Source organism: Tyto alba, unplaced genomic scaffold (assembly GCF_018691265.1).
Source record: "Tyto alba isolate M040663 unplaced genomic scaffold, T.alba_DEE_v4.0 Super-Scaffold_16, whole genome shotgun sequence".
In the NCBI taxonomy this organism is placed as follows: domain Eukaryota; kingdom Metazoa; phylum Chordata; class Aves; order Strigiformes; family Tytonidae; genus Tyto; species Tyto alba.
In genome coordinates this window covers 29,391,669-29,411,759 of record NW_024881278.1, presented here as the reverse complement: position 1 = coordinate 29,411,759, position 20,091 = coordinate 29,391,669, and the positions used below count along the sequence as shown (strand labels likewise).

General features: G+C 48.1%; 1 long non-coding RNA gene across 1 annotated transcript; it reads right to left on the bottom strand.

The window, feature by feature from the left end:
• Positions 1-17,390: 17,390 nt before the first annotated feature.
• LOC116962187 lies at positions 17,391-19,051 on the bottom strand. Its single transcript, XR_004407412.2, has 3 exons — positions 19,028-19,051; positions 17,897-17,968; positions 17,391-17,787 (listed from the first exon to the last, which is right to left on the bottom strand). It is a non-coding gene; the product is annotated as an uncharacterized LOC116962187 (long non-coding RNA).
• Positions 19,052-20,091: the final 1,040 nt, after the last annotated feature.

The following is a 20,091-nucleotide window of genomic DNA, read 5'->3' as shown; positions in this document are numbered from 1 at the left end:
TGGGATGGGATGAGATTGGGGAAGGAGAGTAATATTGGCGTTCAAATTCTCCTTTGCCTAATGCTAGTGAAAAAACAGTACACTAGAACAATTACACGAACAAGAAACACCAGATGTCTCACAGGCTTGGAAGAGAATGGCATAACTGCTTCAGGAGAAGAGACTGAGGTTCAGTGAAAGACTTTGGGTTGTGAGTCACTGTTTGTTAGTGAATTCTTTCATGTATCAGAGAGGATGGAAATATTCCTCCTTACATCAGTAGAAAGCTACCAAAATATCTACAAAATGCTTAAAGGACCTTGAAGGAACCTAGCCCTTGCCACTTCCCAAAGTGGTGCAGTCCTACATGATGACATGGAGAAAAAAAATGTTCTTGCCTCCAAAGCAGATGTGGACTACAAGTACCACAGCATCCTCCTCGGGATGCTGATAGATAAAGATAATTCAGGAGAGCAGAGATGAAGTTTCAGGGTGGGGAGAGGAGTCCCAGTCAAGCTGAGCTTATGTTTGGACCCAAGTCAGAAAATTCAGTACAAGTCCCAAGCCACCATCTAAGTCCATGAGAGAGAACTCCGGGCTAAGAAGAATGGTCTGTCAGTAGGTGGACAAGTGAGACCATTTTTTAACATCTCTTCATAACCTTTAGATCAACTTTACAAGCCAGGGAGAGCTCTAGAGACTTTCAAAACAGATGGTGAGTAAAGCAAGCGTGCTTCCCAGGATCTCTAGGAAAAGCTCTTTTTATGCCTTCTCACTCTGTATCGGACATCTCAGTGAATTCCAGCATTTGTTAAACATCCAGTCTAGTTACAGTTACAAAGACAATGAGAAAGATCTCAATTTTGCTTAGCAGTAGAAAGCTCTTCCCTTATGTTGGTGCTGAAGCTCTTCACTGGGGGTAGAGAGCAGTTTGCAAATGCACAACAAGCTAGGCTGTTGAGAGCTTGCCTCTCAGCGCTCCTGCTCACAGGATCTTGGGAAGCCAGCAGCTCTGCAGCACACAAGTTTCACTTTGGATATTACCATAGTATTCCGACACCGCCATCTGATTCTGATTCAGCAGTGGTGGCTTCCAGAAACTGAGGGAGTGCCCATCCATCTCCAGATGGGTGCTGAATAGAAAAATGAAAGTAACTAAATAAAAAACCCTGGAAACAGAGATGGTGACAGCAAAAAAAAAGGGGAAGTAACTTTGTTACCCATCAGGTTATTACCTTTGGAAAGGAAACAATGTAATTGAATATTCCTCTGGACCATTCATCTTCATTCTCCTAACTTGATATCAATAGCTGCCAGGTGGTGCCTGCACAGGCCGTTCAAATCATATTATGTTATCATAGTTCTCCAGTCATCGCCACGAACAGGATCATGAACATGATGAGGAAATCTAGTTATTCAGGTACATGTTACCTTATTAAAAGTTTGAGCAAAGTACATTGAGCCATTATAATGGGATTAGAGTTCGAGTTGTGTTCTCAGGGTTGCCATGACTCTGTGATTTTGGTGCTTTGATGCTGGGCTCGGGTAACACAGCTCTACTCTGGCCAACCACAAATAATCCAGACCATCGTCACAGAGGACTGGACACCAGCATGAACTGTGGCCAAGAGTGTGAAGCTTGTGGAGATTATTTTTATTTGGGTACAAATGCCTCAGGCAGAGACTGAAGGAGCCCATACGAGATGTGTGGAAGGATCCCAATGTCTACTCACACTAAACAAGACAGCAAACAGTCAGGGATAGGTGAAACAGCTTTGCTAAGCCTTCTAGACTGTCTCTCAACACCCAGTCCCAGCTTTTGATCCACTATTAATAGATGTCCCTCCAGGAACCTTGTCTTTTCTCTTTAGTCCCACCTTCCCCAATAGGATATGAAGAGGTCTAAAGGGATTCTTTTCCAACTGACAGGAGTACACAGGGGTTGATGTCCTCTTCCATTCAATAGGAATCCACATTATGATAGGCACTAAAAGGTGTTTCTTACATGCAGACAGTGAAGGACAATAGCTGGTGCAAGCAGGTGGAGCAGACTGCAACAAACACCCTCTTCCTGTACCATCTTTACAGACCAAGAAGTTTCTTGATCCAGAACCACCAACACATCATTTTTCAACACTACCAAAGTTATTTCAATATAACTACTATAACAGTGAGTTTCTCTGTCTGGGATCTACTCTTATAATTCAGTAACACACCTACTTATCCAAGAAATGTTGTTAGTGGTGACTTACAGACAAAAAGGCCAGATTCTCCTGAAGACCTTGTCTCAGTGGGACCTGCAGGGTGCAGGACTCTTGGTGAGTCCTGAGCATGTTTGAACATATGTGCCCTATACTTTAAAATCTGCACTTTAGTTTTTCAGGTCCCATCAGTCTTCAGGTGGTCGCCCTTTAACTTTTAGTACTGTGACTGGTGCACAATTAGCACAGAAAGCGTTTCTAGCAACATTTCTTCTCCAACTACTCCTGCACCTGGAATAACACTGACATTTTGGGAGCACTTATCAGGTTCCTATTCTTTATCTTCTGACAAGGAGTCAAAAGTACCTTCTCAAAACTGACAAAGGGTAGTTGCTGCCCCCTCTGAGAATGGCCAAGGCTGACACATCTCCACACACACATTTCCAGGAGGGTTTATGGCATGAGGTTCATCCCTTTCCCGTCATTATTGCAATTCTAAACTCGGGTGGACACTCCAGCCCAGATGTGTGCCTTCTGGCTATTCCCATCTTTTGGTGGTATATACCTCACTGAATGGATAGGAAAAAAAAAAAAAAAAAAAAAAAAGTCTAAACACCTGCCAAATGCCCCACATTTCCATATGTGACTGCTTGGTAAGGAAATGCTGGCAGTACTGCAGTGCCCCAGCAGAGAACAGAACACATCCCTACCCATGCCCTGATTCACTGAATACACAAGACATTTTCTCCTAACCTGCCACTCCACAGCAAACAGAAGTGAGACATGCACTGTGGCAGGAGACTTCTCCCTTCTGCATCAGCACCAGAATGAAGCCAAACTCCTAATGTGCACCTGTAAAGCGCTCTTGTACCTGGGATTAACTCCTGGAGAGCAGTTACACACTTTAAACCTTCAGTTGTCATAAAAAGCCTTTTTCACACACTCCCTGCCTGCATTGTTCTATAAACCTGTCATGTGCTCAGGGATAAAGGCCTTGATGCAGAGATTCTATTTTCTTCCACCCTTCCCCTTCCTCCCTCCCCCTTTCCCTCCCCCCCCCCCCCCCCCCCCATTATTTTAATAAATTTTGTAATAATTTTAGTCAGCATTTTTGTTTCAGAAATGCAGATTTTAGAACTTGGTGTGCTGAGAACATCCACTCATTCGCAAAATGCATTAATTTCTGTTGGGTTAAATGGATACAAACACAACGTGCAGACTTGCCCTTGGGACAGGATTCCCCCACCCTGGGGACCCAATGTCTTGGACAGTGAGAAAGGAGGTGAGGAGCCTCCCTGCTCCAGGGTCTTGGTGCCAGTCCAGGCTCTGACCATCCTCTCCCAAGGGATCCACTCCAGAGAGGTGTGTAGTGGAAGGAGCAGGGCAGTGGTGGGGTCCTGTGGAGGTGGCAGGAGGGTGAAATTCATCCCCCATAGGGAAAGCCCCCTGCATGCCTTAGGTCTGAAGTGACACGTGGGTCTCCTGCTGGCTCTCTGCACAGGGAGCCAGCCACAGTGAGCTGTTTTGTATGAAATCCTGGCCTCACTCGCAGACTGCCATGTGTCCAAGAAAATCCTCTTTTTTCTCATCCTCTCTCTCTCCACAAAGAAATTCTTCCACAGAATTTCTTAGAATCTGAGAACGTTGGCCATTTAGCTGAGATTTCTGGCCGCAACACAATTATAATTGGTCTCTCATGGAAAAGCTCCGCACGGAGGCCAAAAAACTGCAAGGGTTATTAATGACTGAGTTCCCTTCTACTTCCTAAAGGCCAGACAGGCAGGAAAGTTAGAGGAGAAGACTTAGGGCAGAGCCACTCCTCTCGTACATGCTGTCCTGGTGCTCCAGCGCCTTCTTGCAGACTCAGAGCCATCCACAGCCCAGGCACCAGGCAGCACGGAGAGCTGCAGGAGGCAGATTGGGGGTCCAGAAGCCCTTCTGGTTCTCAGAGACCATTTTGGGAGCCTTCTCCCTGCAGCCAAAGAGCACATCAGGGTAAAGTTAGCTGCATCCTTTCCAGAGGCACCTGGTTTGCCACAGGCAAGGTTGGGAAGATAAAGAGACCCAGCTGGAGCGGCAGACTGAGACACTGAGAGAGTCAGAGATCCTTCCCCCTCCTCCCTTCAAATAAAAAGAGCATCTCAGGAGAGGTTTGAATTGAGTGAGAAACATATTATTATGATTATTACATCCCCATTTGACAACAATCACATGGCACAGTGCCAGCTGGCACCAGGAAGCCATTGCTGCTTCTCCTTCATTGCCTGATAAACACTGTGACAAGAATACAGCCCTTGTTAGCTTGAGAACCAAAGAATGGAAGAGGAGAGGCCAAAAACACCTCCTTGAACAATCACTATCAAGTAAACAGAGCTGCAATTGGGAAACACATATTTTAAACATATCTTCCCTGAGGTTTTGGGGGAGGGGAGCTTTGTGTATGGGTTGGGAAGGTGAGCGTGTTCACACTTGGGCATATTTCTGTGGTGTCAAACAGGCTAGTGGCAGTTAAGAGGAAAGTCTGTGATGCCCTCATTTCATAGGGGAAGATAAAAGTCCATGAAGCTGAGAATTTAGGGACGCGTGCCAACATAGCAGCCTGAGTAAATTTGGACTAGCACTCCATGCTGGTCACTGCTGTGCTCAGCTTTTGATAAGAGGTTGTCTCACAAGAGCTCCTAGCAATCTAGTGTCATTCCAGCAAGTCAGTCTCTTATCAAAGGTCATGTCAGAAATTTGTGGGAGGGAAGCAGGCCCAATAAATGAAGATGTCATAGGACATTGTTTGTTCATGTTAATGTTCCTGAAATCATACCTCCCACTGGCAGGACAACTGTATGGAAGCACTGGGAAAAACTGCTGTTTGCTCATGAGCAAAATCATGCATGTCAGCATGCTGCTGCAGTTAACTAATTTTGCACTGAGGTTTGTATAGGGGAGCTAGCACTAGAGGTTTGGGAGAAGTAGATTTCAGAAGGACAACTGCCATAACCAGCTCTCAACATGAGCCACTTGTACCTAGAAGACAATCTAAAGGAACCCTCACCACAGCACAGTTATTAGGTTTGTCCAAATGTGCAACCTTTCCCTGTCAGTCTATTAGGCCAAGATGTTCACTTCTGGCAGCTGAAACACTAATTCTAATGAAGCAACATTTGAAGCAACCTACCTGAGTGAGTCAGGACAAGATTTGGCCTGTGCTGTCACTGCCAGGTTTGATGAGACAACTGTTGCATTCTTGTCCTGCCCTGGCTTCCCAGGGCTGGCTGAGAGACTCTGTAAGGGGATGTCTCACAAGGGCTTTTTACGCATCAAAGTTTGGGATCTCACAAAAAAACAATTGCCCAACTATTGTCTCTCTTGTGGGTGGCCCTGAAGCAAAGATCCTACATTTGGTCCTGTTTCTGCCGCAGTTTTTCTGTGACCTTTGGCAAATCTCTTAATTTCTGTTACATCTGAGACAACTTCAGCTTCACTGCCTGAAACAGACCGGGGCTCAGCTGAAGCTCCATGATTCTTCTTGGACAGAATCCACCAGCTGCTGTCTCCTGAGCAGGCTCATCCCCGCAGCCCTCCCTGAGACGACAGCAGACCAAGCAGTGTGCTGGAAGTGCTTTGGCCCTTGTGATACACATGCAATCAAAAAGACAGAGACCAAGTATGATCCACACCTTTTTTCTAGTCTACAATTTTCAGTGGGCCAGTACAGCCTCCTATAAAGCTCTGCCTCTCCTCCCGCCCTTCCTTCCACAGGCTACCCATCCAGGACAATATAAAGGTTTTATGAAATAAGAAGTAAATGAAATCAAAAGAGATCTCTCATGAATATTCAAAGGGATCTGTCAGCAAAACCCCTTCAGTGGCCAGTTCTGTCCCCCTCCCCAGGCCAAACATCCTCTTAAAAGAGGGCTGCAAGAGGGCTATATATACCTCAGGCCTAATATCACAGCATGGTTGCTCCACGAAGCATGAAAGTGAGAGGAAAAGGAGAGGGTAACAGCTAATATTCTCCATCAGTCTGTCCTCCCGTGCTTTAGCAAGACTGCCACTGTGATCATGCAAAGCAATAAAGGAGACAGTGTGATCTTCCATCATCCACCCTGTGCCTCGATGTTAAGATTTAGCTGTCAGTGGCCAAAGGCAGCTCGTGAGACAGCTGGAGCTCTCTGCATTGATCTATTTTGGATTTACTTGCTCCTCTCTTCCCTACTTGCATTTTCCTTATGTAATATTAAATTATTAAAAATGAAATTTCCTTGGTCATGGTTTTGCATTAACCTTGGGATCTGGTTGTCTTGATGTTATTCTTAATTTCTTCTGCAGAGAAAAGATGGCTTTGCACACGGATGGGGAATCATTTGTTCAGGAATGATGTTCAACCCAGGCCCAGCTGAGCTAAACATGCGATTTTTGTCAGGATTCATCTGCTGGCTAGGTCCCGAGTGAAAGATGACATGGCAGTTGTGGAAGGTTGTCCAAAGCTGACACATGCTGAAGTCCTCTCTCCAAGCAGCATGATAGCCTGCAATGTGTTCCAGTCAGGTAGGTTACACAGGGAAAGAGAGAGGCTGGACAAAAGGCCAGCCTGCAGCCACACAGTTGTGGCACTCTCCATTTGGAGCAGGAGCGGATGGTATGAACAGTTGGTTATCGCAGGCAATGTCCCAGCTTCCCTGTCTCCAGTCAAGTGTGCTACATGCACTGATGGTTTGGCCCCTGTGATCACGGGAGAGAAGCACAGGCTTTCTGAATCATCAGTGCTTTCTGGGTACATCAGAGATTTGTAGGGTGTGGCCAGAAGATGGACATGTAGGACATTGCTTATCCAACCCCCAATTTATCACCTCTGTTGAGCCCACACCAAAGCAGCCCCTTCCTGTTCTGCCTATACCTGTACATCCCTTCCTGCTCTGCTAAGCGTCTGGCTCCTCCACAAAAAACACTTAATCCTTGGGACTCCTAGACCCTAATCTCCTCAGCAAAGGCATGACATAACACCCTATATCCCCAGAAGTTCCGTCCACCTTGGGGGAAAACTCATGCACTGAGAGTGCCTGTTTGGTATCTTTGTCTCAGAAGGACTTTAGACCCAAGGACCTCATCTCCTCTTGCACTACTGGTACCTAGTAAATTCTCATCAATAGCAGTACTCAGTGGTTTGTCACACGTTTTGCCTAATAACCCCATACCAGAAAATATTTGACCCTGAGTGACGTTTTCTTTCTCCCTGGCCGTACTTTGTAGTGTCAGGCTTCAATCTACGTCCAACTCAAACTTGAGCTAAAGGATGTGTCATTGCTAATGTATAACCAGGGAGTGTGAAGTTGCGTGTGAGAACAGCACATGCTACCAGTGTGAGAACAAGCAGCAAGCACGTAAGGCGGCCTCATTGTGCTGCCGCAGAGCACTGTTTAATGTACTTTTTTCAGGACTGTATCTGGAGATTTCAAATTGAAGCTAGCTCCATATGCAGCTGCTTGTCCATTCCAGGGCTGAGTATATCACAGAGGAACTTAAAGCTCTTCCCTTCTAGGTGTTTGGTTTTAATTTGCACTATTCAAAGTTGCCTAAGATCTGATTAATACCAAGTCTGTCTTTTACCCTACACCATGCTGTATGGAGTCTGTCTGGGAGGACATTTAACAGAGAGCTCCCTATGTCTACAGACCCGACATTGGAACTTGCTTCTCCTTTGGTGGGCTGAGGCCAGATTTGCTAAGCCTGCTGTTGGCCTCATCCTGCTCCTCTCACATGCAAAACTTTGATGAGTGGAGAGGCATTGTGGCAAGGGGAAAGCAGCTTCCAGAGTGGCTGTAATGGTGTATTATCATGCACACAAAAGGCACTTCCTACATTTAAAGATTGCAAAGGCATACATGTCGTCATTTAGCAGGAAGCATTTCTGCAGTCCCATAGAAAGAAAGCAGGCATGTGAACCCCCAGCACTCCCCAACACCAGCTAACATCACCAAGGCTTGACAAACTGTCACCCGCTTGCAGTGGGCAAAGGTGATTCAGTTAAAATTCCCTTGGATCAGCTGAGGCACTCCGGTTTGGCAACTGGCTCAACTGTGCGCGGCCAGTGTGGGTGAGCAGTGTTCACAGCAGCACTGCTGCAAACAGCACAGAGGATCACCTGGGTGGGAAAGACCGCGTGGGCCAAGCCAGATCTGTCCCCCACAGCCACAGCAACCACCTCAGATGTGCTACGTGCTTCCACCCACCACGGGAACATTTCCTAACACCCTTCAACAAACTCAGCACAGAACAGAGTTTGCCTGCAGCTAGAGTGCCCAAATCTGAAATACGTGCCACAGCCAGCGTGTGCGAGGCCAGGCAGAGGCAGGGAGATTTTTCACAGTGTATCCAGAACAACCAGATGGGACAGTTTTCACGCAGAGCGACCGAAGCCTGATGGCAGGCCAAGGCAGCTGACGGGCAAGCCAGGCCCTCGCACAAGAGGAATGCAGCATGAGGAGCCAGCTCAGTGCACTGTGCAAGGGCCTCAGAGGAAATGAGAATTAATTTTGTGGCTCAGATGGTCCTAGAAGGTGTCTCAGGAAGCACACAGAGTGGGAGCACTCTCTGCATCGCATCTACTACCAGTAAAGAGACATCTTTCTGTATGGTGAGCTGGGGTAGTCCTGCTGTCTCTGCTAGATTTGCTCTGGTTATGTACTGCCCAGGGCCAGCTCTTCAGAGACTAAGGCCTGTGACATGACCCAACCTTTGACAAACTACCCAGGACAGGAAGATATCAGCCAGCCCCTCACCTCCCCGTACTGCAATTTTCGGAGCTCTGCTGCAGGTCAAGCCAAGGAGGAACATACCCTGGGGGGCCCAAGGGCCCAGGCAGCAGTCCTGCTAATGACTGTGGTGTCTGCATGGGAGAGAGGATTGCTTAGAAGAACTCACGTACGTCATGAAACCAGCTATGGCATTGCAGAATGATTGCACTGGGACTCCTGAGGCCTGGCTTCTGTCCCCAGATCCACCATGGCCTTCACAGGGTGCTGCTGGGCAAGTCACATCCCTCGTCTGTGCCTCCACCTGGAGAAGTGCTGCTCCCTTGAGTTAGAAGCAGGATAATGAGGACAAATCTTTGGGCTCCGGGGCCAGAGGGTCCCTGCAGGCTAAGGCGGGCAGCGGACGAGAACGCCACCTTTACCTGACACAACACCAGTGTCAAAAGATGACATCATGGGATATGAACAAGCATTTACCCTCTGAAAGGGAAAATAGCAGAAGCATGTGTAACTGTTTGCCTTTCATGCCAACATATTTTCCTTATGTAAAGAGAGGCCCTGGCGGCCCTAAGGAGGCTGAGAGATGCCCGTGCTCCTCTGGGAAGGAGGAACTATCAGGCAAGGATGCCAGCGTACCCGCCTGGGTAAATTTGTGCATGCACTTTACATTATAATAGGCTTTAGTATCTGATAACAGAGACCTGCTGGAGTCTGGCATGAGGACAGAAGGAATCAAAGGTCATGCCATGAATTCCAGTTATGCTGATAGGCATCTACAGCCAGAGGAAGGAACAACCTCAAGGACGGGAACTGTAAAATGGTGAGGAGGGCTGGAAAGCAGAAGATGATTCAGAGTTGACAAGTATGGGACCTTTTGGAGTCCAACTGGTCAATTGTGCGTGTATGTTTGCCATGAGACATAGAAAGGTGTTTTCCCTGATGGAGTTACCCATGAGCTCTGCCATTACTAGTTAAACAAACAGGGTAAATACACTGCAATAAATGTATTAAATGGCTGGCACATGTCCCTCCAGAGGCCTCTCCCTGATGGGGAAGCTGATTCATGACACGAATGGGCTGATCGGCAGGCAGGTAGAGATGCACACATACCGTGTGCACCTTGCACGAGGAGAACTGTTTGCACACAAAAACAGCTGATAATGTATGTGACGAAGCACAAAGATGCTCTGCCCACTGCCTGCTTTTGCCTCATCATCCCACTGCATGCTGCAAGTCAGTCTGTCACTACCACTTGCCTTGTGCCTTACGCTTAGCAGACGCCTGGGTGACACAGTGCTCTGTGGTGCACACGGGGGTCTGAACGAGGTCACACGAGGAGTGAGACTCTGCAGCTACACACAGAGCTGGCTTGGCAAACCCTGCACGGCACAACTCTGTCCCGGGTTGGCTGCACACTTCTGGAGGCAGAAAGGGGTTAATTCATTTGGGCTTCCCATAGAGTCTAACATAAATGGAGCTTTAAGGTCCTATGGTACTCAGATGAATAGGATGAGGTGGAATGAGGTAGAGTAGAGTAGAGTAGAGTAGAGTAGAGTAGAGTAGAGTAGAGTAGAGTAGAGTAGAGTAGAGTAGAGTAGAGTAGAGTAGAATAGAATAGAATAGAATAGAATGGAATGGAATGGAATAGAATAGAATAGAATAGAATAGAATAGAATAGAATAGAATAGAATAGAATAGAATAGAATAGAATAGAATAGAATAGAATAGAATAGAATAGAATAGAATAGAATAGAATAGAATAGAATAGAATAGAATAGAATAGAATAGAATAGAATAGAATAGAATAGAATAGAATAGAATAGAATAGAATAGAATAGAATAGAATAGAATAGAGAAGCAGAACAAAAACCCCTAGCAAGTGACTGACACTTCCAGTTATATCACAATACATTGTTGCCTCATTTATTTCTACTTCTTCAAGGAGATGATTCCACTGTTTTCACAACATTCTCTTCCAGTCTGAGACTGGATGTGCTCACTCTGCCTCTACTTATCAAACCATGACTTCTATTTGGGTTCACCTCCTTCATGGCTCTTGCTTTTTGCCTCTGTCCAGATACTGACAGCAGCTTTGCTGACACTATCTAAAGCAAATTTTGAGCTAGGAAAGATCTGGTAAACAGGCAGGAGGTTGAATGAGAGGTACAGCATAGGCGGGGACACTACAAACTGCTAGCACGTGCTACCATCAGAGCATCTTGTTCCTTTACTCCTCTGCTGAGAATGCTACAAGCACACTTGCTATTGATGCAGGTCAGGCAGCAACAGAAGCAACCTGCGAGGAATTGCACTAGGCATTGGTTTTAGCAACTGAACAGTCACTAATCTGGACCACTGAAAGCTTACTCCAGACTCCTGGCAAACTGGTGGGGAAAATCTCATTGAGTTCAGGGAGGTTTGGCTTCAGCTTCACAGAGAACAGCCTGAAACTGAAACTTCAGATGCATAAAACCCCACCCATGCGGTAAGTACAGGGAAACTGGACTAAAATGGATAGATTTGAGCCTCAGTGAACAGATTAAATCATCCATTTAAATTAGCATGCAGGAGAGCTTAATTTTAAATATTAAATCAGAACTTCTTTTCCATTTATCCTTCTTAATTATTTTCCCTAAAGAAAGGTTGATACTCATCAAGGGGTAACCAGTAACACTCTGTTGATTTAAAACCACATATAGTCTGTCTACTAACTTTGGTACTTACTGTTACCAGCAGACAGTTTTATCTACACATATTTATTTACAGTTTTACATGTTTTTATTAAGTCTTGATAATTACATTTTACTATGCTGAAAAATGGTGAATTACTCATTTTTAATTTGTTACAGGATGATTTTCTTTAGAATTGATTCATATCAGACTGCATTTAGAATTAAATCTGAATCCACCGAAAATGTCTAAAAACCAGTTTTATTAAACTCTTAGTTTATTACTTAAATAAACCACCTCAATTGCAAAACAGAAAAGAGAAAGTAATATTAAACAAAGGATGGTGTATCAGTGGCCAGTGTGTTAAACAGGTTGTTCCAGGACACCATATACCCCAACATTGCAGATCTGCTGGATCTTGTCCTCTCCTCCTCATTTTCCTCATAGGCCAGAGGAGAAAAACAAGCTTGTCTGCTTTTTCCAAACCTCATTCAGTTTCTCAACATTGAATGAGCAAGCCACTGAATCTAAGTTGTTGAATAAACTGAAATGGAAAAGATAGTTGTCTTCTGCTCATGGAAGAGCAATTGCCCTCAAAAGTGGATTTAGCACTTACCAAGCTTTGGTTCTAGGTGCTTAGGTAGTGGTTTCGTTCAACTTTCTGAAATGTTTTGGCAGGAAGCATGTATAACTTGACATTTAAAACAAAACAAGACAAAAAGAAAACTTTTTATCAAATATATTAAGCTTCATTCCTAATACAGATGGACATTGTTCCACATTCAATTTTAAACAGCTCTATTTCAAAAGAGAGAAAAAATATTTAACTCAAAATTCAAAAAATATATTAGAAGTCTATCACTGATACTGTATGTTGTCTGTGATGGATGTTGAAAACAGTATGGGCCCTACCTTCCCTGCCCAATCACCAGACTACTTTAAGCTGCCAGTAGGAGACTGTGGGTGGCTTCAGCATCACAAATCACTGCTCCAAAGTTTCTAGCTGGGAATTATGAGCATCCCCCAGGATGGACAGAGTTGTCAGAACAGGCATGTCCCCCTGTTCCTTTTATCCTCTTCTACCCACCCCTGTTTTTCCTGTTACAATCACCAGGGAAGTCTTTCCATACTGTTGCATGAAAGAACCTGGAAAATATGAGCAGAGCATAACTCGATGCTGAGTTGCCTGTTCGATTTGGCAAGGCACCTGAAACAATAGCTCGAAGATCCTCTACCCCTGGCCCCTTTACCCACCTCAGGCAGGAATTTTAATCCTGTAGGGAAGGGGCAGCCTCTCCCTGCAGGACACCGTGGAAAAGGTTGACACAGGCTGTCCTAAAAGATCATAATACTGTTCTGTTTTATTACCAGTTGGCATCAATTAGCTTGCTACTATCCTCTTTCTGAATCGTCTCGACCAAGGAATCTCTGTTAGTGATTTATACTTGGCACTTCCATGATAAAAGTTTTTCTACTCTAACTCAGCATGAGTAAGAATTCTCTCTTCTTCATGCCAGCTTCACTGAAGCGTCTCACCTTCCTGCTTCTGCCTCTCTTTATAGTAAATGCCGTGGGAGAGGCGAATGGAGGATCTTCATGCCAGTAGCCTGTCTGCTATTCTTCCACCACCAGTGCTCAGTCTGTCATCTTTCCTGGTGGCAACAAACATGTCACCATTAAGAGGAATTGCTCTGGGGTCAGATCCTCCTAACCTCCAGCTTTACTGGCTTCAGTGAGATGTGTTATGCCAGCTGAGGATCTGTTGCTCCAGGAAAACAAGGCCCATCAGAAAGACTGCACAAGAAGGAAAAACAGGGTTTCTTAAAAGTTTAGCTAACACTGCTTTAGCTAAAGCCCACCAGAGCCCAATTTCTGAAGTCTTATGGCACGTAAATCTTGGATTAACTCAATATTCAGTAGGGCTTTGCAGTCCACTCATTACACTTTCCAGTTAAGTGTGAAGAATTGGGTCTCTCATGAGCCTCTTTTCAGCGTTTCTCCAAAGCTCTGGATATCCTTCTCCAGTGTGGGATTTGCAGGAGACGCATTATGAGCAGGACACTAATCTGCTCCTCCACTGCAGCATGTGGGGAAGGGAATCTCAGGCGGACTCCTATGGCATTTGATCCCTATTTCTTCCCTAGGATAACCCACTGGAGATGCCAAGGTGCAGCCATTTTAGCCCAGACCCCAGTATTTAACCACTAGAAACACTCTGGTGTCAAGTTTTCACAGATGTTTTTCAGTGGAAGAGTATATCCTAGATCCTAAACTAACTCAAGAAGCTGAGGCAGTATAGAAAACCACTGCTGCCAGTCATTGGTCTCTGGGAATTTATATCCAACTCAGGAACCATGACAGAGGGAAAGCTCAGTCTATTAAGGAACCATGGTGAGCACATTTTTAGTTTCCATGTTCACTCTCTTAATTTGTTTTAATGCCTGAGAGGTCTTCTGTTTGCAACGCAGTGCAGGCTTCTGGCTAGAAGAAACCATTAACCATGTCTGGCTGCCTCCAAGCAAGATGGAAACAGAAAGGTACGGAAGGAAGATTAAGATCAAATCCCTGAACATAAAAGGAAATTTAAATCAAAAAAATTGAAAAGTGGAACAGCATGCTTCATCTCTATCATTGATAAAATATTTTGCAATCTTGAAAAAATTAATAGCTTCTTTGGCATAATCTTTATGGCCTTAAAGGGGTGATAAGGAAGGTAATAAAAAACTGTTTCTGAAAGGTTATGCGTTTTCCTAGTCAACTCAGTTTTTCCTTCTCACCTCCAAGGCTAACATTCAAAAGGAAGCTTGGCACATATGAGCTGTGTCGGAACTTGGAAGCTGTTTATTTAGTTTTTCCCAGGATACTACCTATGCAACCTTTCAGAGCAGGGCAAGAAAGGGAGCCCTGTGGAGTGGCAACGGCGTCTGAAAAGTGGAGGGTGCATAACTCAAACCGTTCAAGTTTATTAAAACAAAATAGGTCAGTGGAGTTGCCCAGAGGGTTACATAAGGTGGAAAGTAGCACTCCACAGGAGAGGAGAAGGGAGCCTGTTAAAAGGCAAAGCCACTCCAGTTTGTTTATGGCCGGAGATAACTGTCTTGTGGTGTGTCTGCTCTCCATAGCTGACAGAGTAAATCACGCTCTTTATCTCCACAGCAGATGAGAATTTGGACTGGGCTGTTGTTTTGTGAGCTGCGGATTAAAGCAAATGGAGCTGTTATTTATTATTATGACTAGCATTATTATTTTGTTCCTGTGATCCCTGCATTTCAGTCTCTATGTAAGGAATTTCATCACTCGCCAACAGCTTGCTTGCAGGGAATGTTAGGGATCATAATAACAGTGCGGATAACAGCTTGATCCACCTGAAAAGAGTATATAAGAAACGTGGGTGTGCAGTTGTTTGCAGCCAAGGAAAACAGGTAAATGTGTTCTGGGATCCTGCAGAGCAAAGCTGGGAGCTGACACTCTCAACCCGACCTGGAGGTCAGCACAAAGGCTGATATGACATCTGGGAATGTGGAAGCGCACCGTGGCCTGCCGATGCACCTGTGCCAGCACCACAACCTCTATTCTGCCCGTCCCTCCTGTGCTGGAAATCCAGCTTTATATCCTAAACGTCACCCACCCTGTCCTGGCTCCCCGGCGCTTGGCATAGATGGGACAGGGAAGGCCTCTCCTGCAGAGATGCAGGGCACCCTGCAGCTCTCACACCTCAGTGAGGGTACTCTCAGTTTCGGGTACCCAAATCCCAAGCCACTAGCAGCAGTATTCATGCTTCAGAACTGGAATCCTGTCGACCCTTTTCATGCCTCCTCCTTGGCTCCTTTTCTGTAACCTCAACTCAGTGACAGGGGAGAACTGCTTGTATTCAGAGCTCTCCCCAAAATCAGGTAGAACCCAGGTCTCATGAAGATCATACGATTAGAGAGCACCTGATACCACAGAAAGCACCAACACTATTTTCCATGTTTTTCAGGTCTGTAAGAATGAATGAGAGCTCTTTGCCTGTGTTCAGATTGATCCAACGACACCTGCCACCGACTGAATGGGCCATGACCAAGGAAGCATCTCAGCAGCTCCAGGAACAGGCCCCTGGGAGGAAACACAGACTGCATGCCACCGAGCTGTTTGCAGAGAGCTGGTCAGAAAAACAAAGGAGCTTTTTCTTCCATGGGAAAATGCTGAGTCATTAAAACCCACATTTTTCATAGGGGCACATCAGTTTTCATGACATTTCCAGAAAAAAAGTCTCTCTGACGCAGGATAGAAAGCAGGTTATTTTTATTTTGGGGGAAGGCAGAGAGTTGAAGGAGACAGGTGGGGAAAAGAGGCTATAGCCATATTCAGTCCACGGGACAAGCAGTGTGAGACACAGTTCAAGTTCTGCTCCACCTGATCCAGAACCAGGGCTGGCTCTGCTCAGCTGTGTGCTCTGAGCAAACACCTGCGTGCTAGAGAATAGCTAGAGAGGACAAGAGGGAAGGTGTCTCTCCCTGTATAATTTTTGCAACACATGTTTGAAAAGGCCTGGGTTCACCCCATGTCAGAATAGCAGCTCTGGCACCCTGCAAACGTCTGTACATGAGGACTTGGCTCTCCTAGCCTTATCAATGGTTTCCATTCTTCTACACCTCCTCTGCACCCTTCCAGCTCACCAAGCAGCAGCAGCAGCCTCTGTGCCATACATCAGGGTCACATCCCTACAAGGACGCAATGCCCTGGGATAAGATGTGAGCCCTCTCCTCCAGTCAGAGCACCACTTCCTTTCTTGCTTGTGCAGAAACTTTCCTCTTTATCAGCCAAACTCTGCCACGCCAGCGTGGAGCAGGGTCTCAGCTGCAAGAGCACTGGCTTCCTCCGTGCTATGCTGATTTACCCCTGAGGAGGATCTGGGTATCTGGAGCACAGCAAGGATGCTCCCGCCCCAGCACTAGGCCCTTTCTGGAACGAGCCCACAAAAGCACTGCAAGTTCCTATCCCAACCTGTCAGAAACACGTCAAGCTGCTGCAATATCCACCTGGCACACGAACACTGCTCTTTAGGGCCACTGTCTTCCCCCGACAGGTCTGGCCCTGTCTCATAGGCCCTCACTGCTGGGTGAAATGCATTTTCTTTTGGCACACAGATGCCTTTGTTCAGCTGGCTCTGCTCTTTTCCAGGGATCATCCACAGCCCCTGCAGCTCTCACTCTGAGCTCTCTTCCTTTTTGGTGCCCCTGGAAGTGTGGCCTTTTCTGGTTCATTTACACCAAAGCACAATTCAAAAGGGACCTGGTGTGTACTTTTTTGGGGTGGGCCAGGCTCTGGCAAAGTGGAAATCCTCCTCTGGTGCAGCAGCTCTGTTCTCCTAACAGGTAGCCACTGCCAGTGAGTAGTACAAATATTCATTCCTCCCCGTGTGTGACTGGGAGGCTTAATTTCTGGGAGAGAAGAGCACAGCCTGACTTGTATGGTCCACAGTGTTACAGGCCTTTGAAACTCTGCATTTTCCAGTCCTTCAGCTTCTCACTGGCTCCAAGAGGCCAAAATTTAAAGCAGGTCTGTGCTCTAGTGAGTAACTGATGTAATTACGCTCACTTGTTACAAGGGGAAGCTTTCACAGGAGGGGGAGGCGGTGGACCCACGCCAGGAGGTGTGTCCCCGATGACAAGCTGCGGAGCCAATCACAGCCCTGAAAGATCATCACATTCATACCAAAAAGAAAAGAAACCGCCCCAGGGTATTTATATTGAGGGGAAAAAAAAAAAAAAAAAAAAAAAAAAAAAAAAAAAAAAAAGAGTTGGCAAAGAAAGAGAAAAAGAGAGTGAGAACCTGCAACTTTGTTAACTAACTCTGCAGCTGAATTCAAAAAGGCCAGGCTGGTTCCCCTACAAATCTTGCTTCCCATCCCCTCCCCTCTCTCAAAGCATCTCTGGGAATCTGTCTGTAAGCTGGAGTGAAAAGTTCAGCTGCTTGGAGTGGTCCTTCTCTCCTCCTGGCAGGCAACCCCGTAAGCCGCTGCCTACCCTGGGCAGAGCAGAGCTCGTCCTCGGTCTGGGCTGGGTGGGCAACGGTCCCCTGGCAGCTTTCTCTGGATACCGGCAGGGCAGTGAGCAGGACCAGCCAGGAGCCCCAGCGATTAATAATTACCTTCACAGCACCCAGCACGTCGGCGTGGGCTCCCAGCTCCCTGTATCTGTGTTAAACAGCTGGGGAAAGAGAAGGCAGGTTTAGCTTTAACCAAGGGGTAAACGGTCAGCATTTACAAATGCTGAACCACCAAAAACCGGCCAGCCACAGATTATTTATTCCACTTACTCAAGAGGACCGTGCGGTTCAAAGGATGAGGGGGCCCGTAGCAGCCTAGAAAGCATGTTTTCTGCCACTGGCCTGTTGGATGAACCAAGGGGAAAACAAAACAAAACAAAACAAAACAAAACACAAAGCTTCCTCTCCCTGAGCTGCATTTCTTTCCCGCTCGCCCTTTTTGCTGCCTTTTCCTGCTTGGACTGCCTGTTCCCCGGAGTACAGGCTGTCTCTGACCGCGTTTATGTGGAGCCGCGCACAATGGGGCTGTAATCTAACCCCAGTGCGAACGTACTGCCATCAATAATAACAAAACCGGCCATCCCACCCCGCGGCGGCTGCAGGCAGGCGGGGGACCGGGCGGCACAAGCCCCGCTGCCGCCGAAGGCCTCTTGGCCGGAGGGAGGCCGGTGTCCGAGGCCGTGCCGAAGGGCGCTGTGGCGGCCCCGGGGCGAGCCGCCGCCCCGCAGGGCCGGGGCCGGGGCCGGGGCCGGGGCCGGGGCCGGGGCCGGGCCGGGGCCGGGGCCAGGCCGGGCCGGGGCGGGGCCGGGCCGGGGCCGGGGCCAGGCCGGGCCGGGGCGGGCCGGGGCCTGGGCCGGGGCGAGGGGCGGCGCTGCCACCTGCCGGCAGCGGCGGCTCCGTGCGGGTCCGGCCGGGGGCCCCGGTCGGCGGGAGAGCCCACGGGCCTTGCGTGGGAGAGCGGCCACCCCCCGGGCGTGAAGCCGCCCATCCACCAGGCCCTGCCAGGAGCCGGGAGCGGGGCAGGGGTGGCCCCGCCGGGGAGGGAGGCAGGGCTCGGAGCCGCCCCCGGGCAAGGCGACCCCGGCCCGCCTCGCCTGTGAGTCCCAGCTCGGCCACCGTGTATGTCCTGGCCCTGGGGGACCTGGGTCAGAGCCCAAGGGTCCCCCGGGCTCTGCCTAAACTCTAAACCGCGGGGGTTGCCCGTGTCTGCCCCACCCGCGGGGCTGCAGAGCCGCCCACCCAGGACCGAGGCGCTGGGGCAAGCGGGTGCCTGGCAGGGGCATCGCCCACCTCGCAGGGCAGAGGCAGCGGAGGGGAGAAGCCTGAGTTTTCCCTCTGCGATATCGTTGGTGGTGCTGTGCTGTCAGCCCTGGCTCTTTGTTCCCTCTCCTCCCCACCTACCGTACAATCGTCTGACTGTTTCAGGCACGCACAGCTCTGGCCACTCAGCCCCTCCCCTTGCAAAAAACACGAGACCAAAGAAACTCCTCTTCCATCCGCATCCGATGAAAGATGGGGAGGAGACCTTTCCCATGCGGTGCTGGGCTTTCAGCGGTATTTTTCTGCGGGGCTGGAGTATCTCTCTGGCTCCGACCCAGGCCCCGGGCAACGGGGTTTCTGTTGCCAGCTGACCATTCTCTGGTGGCCACGCTGTGTGGTCGCCTTGGGCCGGGCGACAGGGCTTCTGCTGAAACACCGAAAGATGTGGGGGGTGAGGATGGGGGAGAGCAGAACGGGCACTTCCAGGTGGGGGCTCTCAGCCCAGCCGGAGGCCTCGGGGGGCTGATTGCACTGTCCCTCGTGTGCAATGGCCTCAGTGGAAGTATGTGGGCTCAGTCCAGAGGTGCCCGTCTTGTAGCAGCTCAGGAAAGCGCCCGTGTCGTGGGGCAGCCATGCCAGACATCGGGCTTGCTGTCGCAGCCACTTGTCCTTTGCCAGAGGTGGTTCTCTGACCATCACCTCCCTCCCCTGCTCTGCAGCCCCTTCTCTCCCTTCCCAATAGACTTCCAAGCCGCTTCCCTTTAGCGTCACTCCCCCTTCCTCCTCACCCTAAGACTATAGCTCACTCCCCTTCTCACTAAAGACCACCCATTGCCATGGTAACATTGCCTCTTACAAAGTTGTCAAGCAGACACAAAGATACGTTTCTCCCCTGCTTTACAGCCCCCCTTCCCGCCATCCCAGTTAATAGGCCAGGACTTTTCTTGTATGGAGGAGGTGGAGGGCTCTTGCATTTCGTTTTCATTGTGGAGAGAGAGGTTATTCCAACCCCTTTGCTCTGCAAGTGCTGAAGCCTGTGGCCACCAGAGGGAAAGAGCTGTCATTCATGGACCACCTGAAAGCCCTTGAGGGCAATGGTGCCACAGGCGAGTACTGGTAGTGCAGATACTGGCAACATTGGCCCTGCACGGGGAAAGAGCATCTGGAGGTTAGAGGGGACAGGCCCATGGAAGACTTGAAAGACG